General features: G+C 37.4%; 2 long non-coding RNA genes across 2 annotated transcripts; both read right to left on the bottom strand.

Moving 5' to 3' along the window:
• Positions 1-811: 811 nt before the first annotated feature.
• On the bottom strand, positions 812-3,506 carry LOC110915109. The gene is made up of 3 exons (XR_002578754.1): positions 3,467-3,506; positions 2,374-2,462; positions 812-883 (listed from the first exon to the last, which is right to left on the bottom strand). It is a non-coding gene; the product is annotated as an uncharacterized LOC110915109 (long non-coding RNA).
• A 2,467-nt stretch (positions 3,507-5,973) lies between these two features.
• LOC110871187 lies at positions 5,974-8,886 on the bottom strand. The gene is made up of 3 exons (XR_002553544.1): positions 8,765-8,886; positions 7,672-7,760; positions 5,974-6,154 (listed from the first exon to the last, which is right to left on the bottom strand). It is a non-coding gene; the product is annotated as an uncharacterized LOC110871187 (long non-coding RNA).
• Between the last annotated feature and the right edge of the window lie 892 nt (positions 8,887-9,778).

The following is a 9,778-nucleotide window of genomic DNA, read 5'->3' as shown; positions in this document are numbered from 1 at the left end:
CTTGACTAGAACCTTTTGTCATCCTAGTTTCAGTCCATGACCACCTCATCACTGGTCATCCTGATGGTGAACACACAATGGCTCCGATCCTCGACAATGCGCCTCCTGTAGGACATTCCTTCCAGAGGCTGACTACTCAACGAGTGGTTAATGATGACGTTGACATGTTATTGATGGTCCTTCCAATAACACTTGTGATGATAGAAAATTAGAGGAGAATATTGTTACTAATTTCACTTCTTAAACCCCCTGTTAAAAAGCTATCCTCTGATTCTAGCATGTATTCAGACTCCTTTGAGTCTGTGACATCTGCAGCTTTACAGACAGCTGGATTACAGCTTTCTACTACTGACGCAGACGACGGTGACATGGCTGCTGCACTATCACCTGCTCAAGGCACCACACCATTACACGACCCAGAGCCTGCTCATGAGCTAGCTTCTGCACCTTTTGGGTCAACTTGATGTTGCACCTACTGAACCTGCACCTTTACTCGATCATGACCCTGTTTCTTTTGGTTTACCAGGCATTGCATCCCTTATACCTGACCCAGTACCTGCACCTAATGATCTTCCTATCAGTTAAGACGTTTGTTCCTGCACCTCCACCCGCTGATGTTGTGTAACACCCTAACACGCTTTAACTGAAAAGACGCAGCGGAAATTCGTACCATAAAAATTTCTTTCATTAAAAACGTTTTGACCTACTAGCAAGTTCATTATGAAACACTTTCTTACATTATATGCATCTTTTGTACTCATTTACATAATAAAAGCATAACTTATAACTATCATTTTACATAATTAACATTCCCGTACAATCTATCTCGTGACTCGGTCTTTGATCGCTACACCTCATGGTGATAATCTATGATTTGTACAACCTGCACCCACCACATATATTCACAACGTTAGTATACGTTATATACGAGCAAGATTCTTAATCATGTAACCTCGTAACATTCTATCCACATCTACTTTCCATCACAGCATCCTTCTAGAACTATTCATTCCATCCGAGTGTCTAATCCTTGACGAACTTCAATATAGCACCTGCACTACATTCATTCTTGAGGCATATTGTTAATAACATCAATACTTAAGTGTATTGAAACCATGTATGCATTACATACATAATTGTGTACATACATCCCTACTCACATACAAACTTACATACATAACTACATATAAACATACCTTCTCGCATACATACGTACACACATAACTACCCACAACATACATACTCACATACATACATACATACATACATACTTAACTACATACAAACATACCTTCTCATATACATACATACATACTTAACTACATACAAACATACCTTCTCACATACATACATACATACATACATAGATGACTACATACAAACATACCTTCTCACATACATACATACATGCATACATGACTACATACAAACATACCTTCACACATACATACTTACATGCATACATGACTACATACAGACATACCTTCATAAAACGGATCATAACTACACACGTGCATACCTTCACTCACACGTACATGTATTTACATAATTACAATAACACATTCGTACATACGTACTGACTCGTATTCATGATTTCTTATTAGCTTAAGCGTATCTGGAAGAAGTTAAATCAGTACATACATACCCACATACTTAGTTCATTACCCCGCATACTCGCTCCCACAACCCGATCTTACCCACACGTCATAAACACTTTTTAAATGCCCTTCGGGAATGATTCGGATCTTAAGAATGAGTTCCAAACTCATCCGTGACTTACCAAGCCTTTCGGTAGGGTTGAGGAACATTATGAAGAGTTAACAAGGCTTAGAATGGGTCCACGGGGTCCGAATTTGAATGGAAAACAAAGAAATTTACAAACTTTACATTTGTTTCTGACCTCCACCATAAGCTACAGTGGCTACCGTAGCTTACGGTGGCCCCCAAAAGCCTACGGTAGCTTCAAACTGCCTTACGACAGAAATAGAATTCCCAGCGCCCACCGTAGCTTACGGTGGGCACCGTAAGCTACGGTGATGCCCAGTTCAGCCCCCATTTTAAATACTAAAACTCGCATAACTCGTTCGTTTTGCATCCGTTTCACTTGAAACCTGTTCCTAAACATCCGTAAAACAAGTCCTTACGCATTATACTAAGAATGCTCATCCCGGGTCCTTAATCATTACTAGTTTTATTACCGTTACCTCACTTATTTTTACTTATTCGACCCGTTTGGTCCACAAACTACCTTTGACTATCTATATCAATACTTATCTTAATACTTTCAATCATTTCATACCATACATAGCTTCCCTTCATTTATAGACAAGAAAGTCCTTATGTATACTAAGAAGTTAGTCAGAAGTCACTTACCTTAAGCGTTAGTGTTCATGCTTGATTCCTCGCCTCCGCTTGACCCGTTAACCTTCCGTTCTTGAGTCCATGCTAATGTGATTCCTATCCTTTCATGTCATCACAATCACATTATGATTAGCATATTTGCTCATTCATACTAATATTCGTTTTTCCAACTCTTATCTACATTGACTTTCACTAGCACGCATACGACATGATTTGTCAACCACTTAGACCATATTAACGACATCATATTAATTTCATACATAATGTTGTATAACACATACAACTACATGATCACCTAGTCACATACACAATATACACAACCAATTTACACATACTTATGCTTTCATAACTCTACATTCGACAACCGCACTGTTCAACATTCACACAATCAAAATTATCATCTTACATAAGTACACGACATAACTCCAACATTATCACTTCTCAATAAACTAGGCATTTCACATTCATACACATTCACTCTTAATCACCATAAATCAAGTGCATCAATTACATGGCGAGCATCACATCATTGGAGCATAAGGTACAAGTTCCTAATGCATAATTTTACCAAACCATACATTCAAATCCGAATTCTCATATGGACTCCACCTTAAGCATACTTAACTTATTATTTTGCTAACGGCTACACCATAAGCACCTTCTATACATAATTACCCACAACCTTCATAAATTTTCACAATTTTGCTCTCTTAGGCATTTTATCGAACACTTGGCGGGTGTATTGCTAACAAAACATTATGTACAAGCATTCTTTGCATATTCTTACTAACTCATATCAAGATCATCAAATTCCACTAGAATCATGTAGTTTTCATACTATACCCATATTAACTGACAATTACTCGTTACATACAACATCATACATCAATCTTACACAACTAATGAACATGCATGATTATCAATATCATCATCTTCCCTACTACAAGTGGGTTTCATCCAAAATCATCAAATTACTTAGAATCTTGCATAGTTCATGTTCTATATTGTGATTCTAACACATCTACATGATCAATTTCATACAATTTCATGGATTGACCATAACCCACTTCATAGCAAGATCATCAAATCATAAAATACAACTTACCACATGTTTGCTAGGGCTAGATCATCAAGAAAACGAGTTCATGCGTTCGATTCTTGCTTCATAACACCTTCAATTGCTGGATTTTCTTGTGGTTAGGGTTCATACCCCTTCTTCCCCCTTTCTCTTGTGCGACCGTACGCGCACACACAACCTTGTGTGTGTGTGATTTTTGTTTTAATATATTAAGTTTCCTTTTTGGCCATCTTAGCCCCTCAAGTTTACCATACTTTCTTAGTTGCCACAAGATTCATTCCCTAACCTATTATTAGGCATTTAACTAGGTTTATTTACTTAGTTGTTGTATTTTATTTAATTACACATGGTAACCTACTAACGAATTTCATTATTCGACTTTTGGGGTGTTACAAATCTACCACTCTTAAAGAAGGTTTCGTCCCCGAAACCTTTCTCATTTCCATTAGACACTAATATCCTTTCCCTTACCCTATCAACACGACCACTGGCCCATCTTAGTAACAACCTTCTATTTTCAATAACCTATCTCGGAGTTCTTATTAGTGTCGCTTTCACTAATAGTGATAGCTTCCAACACATTTCTTAGCTTATGGTTCATTCATCATTCTATTATTTGTATATCATGTGCAATATACCAATTGTTTGCTTGAAACGATTCCAACTTCCTAATAACAACATTCCTTCCTGTTTATTTCAAATCTCATATTATCTTTGTTGACTATACGATCTAAATTCGTAATTTATACATGCACATCTACGTTTATTTTTGATAGATACGTCGTAGTGCTAAATAGCTATCCATTCTCAATTCATGATTATTCATTAAAGTTGCCTAAACAAGCGCATCATACAGGTTCTCCATACAAGAGTCTAACCCATACCCGAAGGTTTCGCTCATAACTTATAAAACGTAATTCTCAATGACATGGTTCTCTCCTTATGTTAATTATAAGGAATTAACCATTCCGTACTATACCATACTTCTTTCACCAATTCTGTTGGTTTCATCACATCAAAGATTCTAACATTATCATCAAGAAATTTAACAGTTAGTACTTTTCATTTCTCACACGGAACTTTTTCATTCTAGTTATTTAGTTTGCCAACCTTCATAATTTGATCTTTCAAGGCTAACTAACATTTCTTATTTATCGTATATGGATCGAGGTATACGTTCGTACTTCTTTCCATTTATGCTTACTTGCAAAATCATTCATTACGTTATTTCGGTACTCATGACCAAGCTTACCCTTCTCATTCATACTTAAATCATTGTCCGGGTAGTAGCCCGCCAAACATTATGACTCCTACGGATCGATTACTAACACATTTACTCATAACGGGTTGTAAAACTTATTTCTTTCACTTTAAAACTTAGGTTTGTGTGTGTCCATTACGATCATTCTCTTGTTCATTTACTTTGTATTTACTCATAGTACATCGTTTGACATAACTGCGGTCAATTATTGACACAATTCTGATGTGGGTAAATTTTATATTTTATATGTTTTAAACCCATCTTGCGGATTCAAATGTAACATCCATACCTTTTACTACTTCTATATTTTGAATCCCTCTAGCGGTTTCTAACCTACCATTCATACATTTTCTTCCTTCTACGATTTGAATCCGTCTCGCAGATTCAAGTATATCATTTCTGCATTTCATTCCTTGAATCCGTCTTGCGGATTCATACATTCCCTTCGAGCCTTTCATTCCTTGAATCCGTCTCGCGGATTCAAACATTCCATTCATATCTTTCATTCCTTACACGTGTTGAATCCGTCTCGCGGATTCAACAGATCATTCATACTTCATTCCTTTCATGCATCGAATCCGTCTCGCGGATTCCAACATATCATTCATACTTTCATTCCTGAAAGTCTTACATTTCTTTTCACCCCCACGTCCACCTACTACCTAATTCTAACGGACATACCTGTAACAATTATCACGGTCTCACGAACGTCATACGTTTCTTGTGTACTGGCCAGATACACAATCCACATACTAGTTTCGTGCCTTCGCGTAATCGCCACCTTATGTCCGCAGAATTAAGTTTCGGCACGTGTAACATTTTCAAAACTTCCTTACTCTGTCATTATATTTCATTTAAAATTTTCTTTTACTTGCTTAATTATACCATTTCATGCACCAATAAGCTAAATCTACGTACCTCGGTCAATATGTCATATTACATACCTTGGTGCCAGCGTTAGACCGCATTTACAGATCATCCTTTCCAAGCAATCACGCCGACCTTACACATAACATACTGTTAGTTATCTTCACATACATACTTAAGCACATACTTACCTTGGCACCTACCCTTAGATCTTGATCGAGTCTCGGATTGTACGGGTCCTTGGTCACGAGAGCACACCGGTTTGAGTTCAAGTATTTACCTCCTTCTACTTGATTCTCTCAAACCAGGGCTCTGATACCAACTTGTAACACCCTAACACGCTTTAACTGAAAAGACGCAGCGGAAATTCGTACCATAAAAATTTCTTTCATTAAAAACGTTTTGACCTACTAGCAAGTTCATTATGAAACACTTTCTTACATTATATGCATCTTTTGTACTCATTTACATAATAAAAGCATAACTTATAACTATCATTTTACATAATCAGCATTCCCGTACAATCTATCTCGTGACTCGGTCTTTGATCGCTACACCTCATGGTGATAATCTATGATTTGTACAACCTGCACCCACCACATATATTCACAACGTTAGTATACGTTATATACGAGCAAGATTCTTAATCATGTAACCTCGTAACGTTCTATCCACATCTACTTTCCATCACATCATCCTTCTAGAACTATTCATTTCATCCGAGTGTCTAATCCTTGACGAACTTCAATATCGCACCTGCACTACATTCATTCTCGAGGCATATTGTTAATAACATCAATACTTAAGTGTATTGAAACCACGTATGCATTACATATATAATTGTGTACATACATCCTACTCACATACAAACTTACATACATAACTACATATAAACATACCTTCTCGCATACATACGTACACACATAACTACCCACAACATACATACTCACATACATACATACATACATACTTAACTACATACAAACATACCTTCTCATATACATACATACATACATACATACTTAACTACATACAAACATACCTTCTCACATACATACATACATACATACATACATACATACATACATACATACATAGATGACTACATACAAACATACCTTCTCACATACATACATACATGCATACATGACTACATACAAACATACCTTCACACATACATACTTACATGCATACATGACTACATACGGACATACCTTCATAAAACGGATCATAACTACACACGTGCATACCTTCACTCACACGTACATGTATTTACATAATTACAATAACACATTCGTACATACGTACTGACTCGTATTCATGATTTCTTATTAGCTTAAGCGTATCTGGAAGAAGTTAAATCAATACATAGATACCCACATACTTAGTTCATTACCCCGCATACTCGCTCCCACAACCCGATCTTACCCACACGTCATAAACACTTTTTAAATGCCCTTCGGGTATGATTCGGATCTTAAGAATGAGTTCCAAACTCATCCGTGACTTACCAAGCCTTTCGGTAGGGTTGAGGAACATTATGAAGACTTAACAAGGCTTAGAATGGGTCCACGGGGTCCGAATTCGAAGGAAAAACAAAGAAATTTACAAACTTTACAATTGTTTCTGACCTCCACCGTAAGCTACGGTGGCTACCGTAGCTTACGGTGGCCCCCAAAAGCCTACGGTAGCTTCAAACTGCCTTACGGCAGAAATAGAATTCCCAGCGCCCACCGTAGCTTACGGTGGGCACCGTAAGCTACGGTGATGCCCAGTTCAGCCCCCATTATAAATACTAAAACTCACATAACTCGTTCGTTTTGGATCCGTTTCACTTGAAACCTGTTCCTAAACATCCGTAAAACAAGTCCTTACGCATTAGACTAAGAATCCTCATCCCGGGTCCTTAATCATTACTAGTTTTATTACCGTTACCTCACTTATTCTTACTTATTCGACCCGTTTGGTCCACAAACTACCTTTGACTATCTATATCAATACTTATCTTAATACTTTAAATCATTTCATACCATACATAGCTTCCCTTCATTTATAGACAAGAAAGTCCTTATGTATACTAAGAAGTGAGTCAGAAGTCACTTACCTTAAGCGTTAGTGTTCATGCTTGATTCCTCGCCTCCGCTTGACCCGTTAACCTTCCGTTCTTGAGTCCATGCTAATGTGATTCCTATCCTTTCATGTCATCACAATCACATTATGATTAGCATATTTGCTCATTCATACTAATATTCGTTTTTCCAACTCTTATCTACATTGACTTTCACTAGCACGCATACGACATGATTTGTCAACCACTTAGACCATATTAACGACATCATATTAATTTCATACATAATGTTGTATAACACATACAACTACATGATCACCTAGTCACATACACAATATACACAACCAATTTACACATACTTATGCTTTCATAACTCTACATTCGACAACCGCACTGTTCAACATTCACACAATCAAAATTATCATCTTACATAAGTACACGACATAACTCCAACATTATCACTTCTCAATAAACTAGGCATTTCACATTCATACACATTCACTCTTAATCACCATAAATCAAGCGCATCAATTACATGGCGAGCATCACATCATTGGAGCATAAGGTACAAGTTCCTAATGCATAATTTTACCAAACCATACATTCAAATCCGAATTCTCATATGGACTCCACCTTAAGCATACTTATCTTATTATTTTGCTAACGGCTACACCATAAGCACCTTCTATACATAATTACCCACAACCTTCATAAATTTTCACAATTTTGCTCTCTTAGGCATTTTATCGAACACTTGGCGGGTGTATTGCTAACAAAACATTATGTACAAGCATTCTTTGCATATTCTTACTAACTCATATCAAGATCATCAAATTCCACTAGAATCATGTAGTTTTCATACTATACCCATATTAACTGACAATTACTCGTTACATACAACATCATACATCAATCTTACACAACTAATGAACATGCATGATTATCAATATCATCATCTTCCCTACTACAAGTGGGTTTCATCCAAAATCATCAAATTACTTAGAATCTTGCATAGTTCATGTTCTATATTGTGATTCTAACACATATACATGATCAATTTCATACAATTTCATGGATTGACCATAACCCACTTCATAGCAAGATCATCAAATCATAAAATACAACTTACCACATGTTTGCTAGGGCTAGATCATCAAGAAAACGAGTTCATGCGTTCGATTCTTGCTCCATAACACCTTCAATTGCTGGATTTTCTTGTGGTTAGGGTTCATACCCCTTCTTCCCCCTTTCTCTTGTGTGACCATACGCACACACACAACCTTGTGTGTGTGTGATTTTTGTTTTAATATATTAAGTTTCCTTTTTGGCCATCTTAGCCCCTCAAGTTTACCATACTTTCTTAGTTGCCACAAGATTCATTCCCTAACCTATTATTAGGCATTTAACTAGGTTGATTTACTTAGCTGTTGTATTTTATTTAATTACACATCGTAACCTACTAACGAATTTCATTATTCGACTTTTGGGGTGTTACATGTTGCTCTTGTGAAGACCGACGTCCATTGCGCCAACATACCTATCGCTTTCCTTCAAGACATACCCGCACCCCGGGAAGGTACTCCAGGTCAGCACCTGCGTGACGATCCTCTTGCTACAGCAGCGTTTTCCCCGGCCTCACAGGCCACACCGTTTGCCACCTTCACTTCTACACCGCTGGACGAGCCATTTCGATGGTTCTTATCATACACTATGCTAATATTAGACCCTTACACTATGGAGGCTACACCTGGGAGGAATTGCTCTATAACATCAGCTACAGTTTGAGAATATGAGTCGCAGAATATTGGAGCTTGAGCTGACATCACGTCCTCCACCCTGTCTATTGCCAGCATACTTTGATCCTCCACATTTATCATGGTCCCTTTTGCGCTCTCACCCGTTGCTATTACACCTTTCCCGGGTTTTTGATGCTCATTTCTTTACTGTCGAGCGGCAGAGCAGATAATTACTTCGACATATACACAAGCCGAGGAGGAAGTCCACACATGTTAACAGTATACTTTTCTTTTCTCCTCCACCTCAGTCACCAGTATAGTTGGTTTCGAGATAATGCGGATTACTTTTGGACAAAGACACTAATGATAAGCCGGGATTGTGGAGAATTTTAAAGACCACTTCAGAC

Source organism: Helianthus annuus, chromosome 15 (assembly GCF_002127325.2).
Source record: "Helianthus annuus cultivar XRQ/B chromosome 15, HanXRQr2.0-SUNRISE, whole genome shotgun sequence".
NCBI classification, from domain to species: Eukaryota; Viridiplantae; Streptophyta; class Magnoliopsida; order Asterales; family Asteraceae; genus Helianthus; species Helianthus annuus.
The sequence above is the reverse complement of the archived record's forward strand: the minus strand, read 5'-3'. Positions and strand labels throughout refer to the sequence as shown.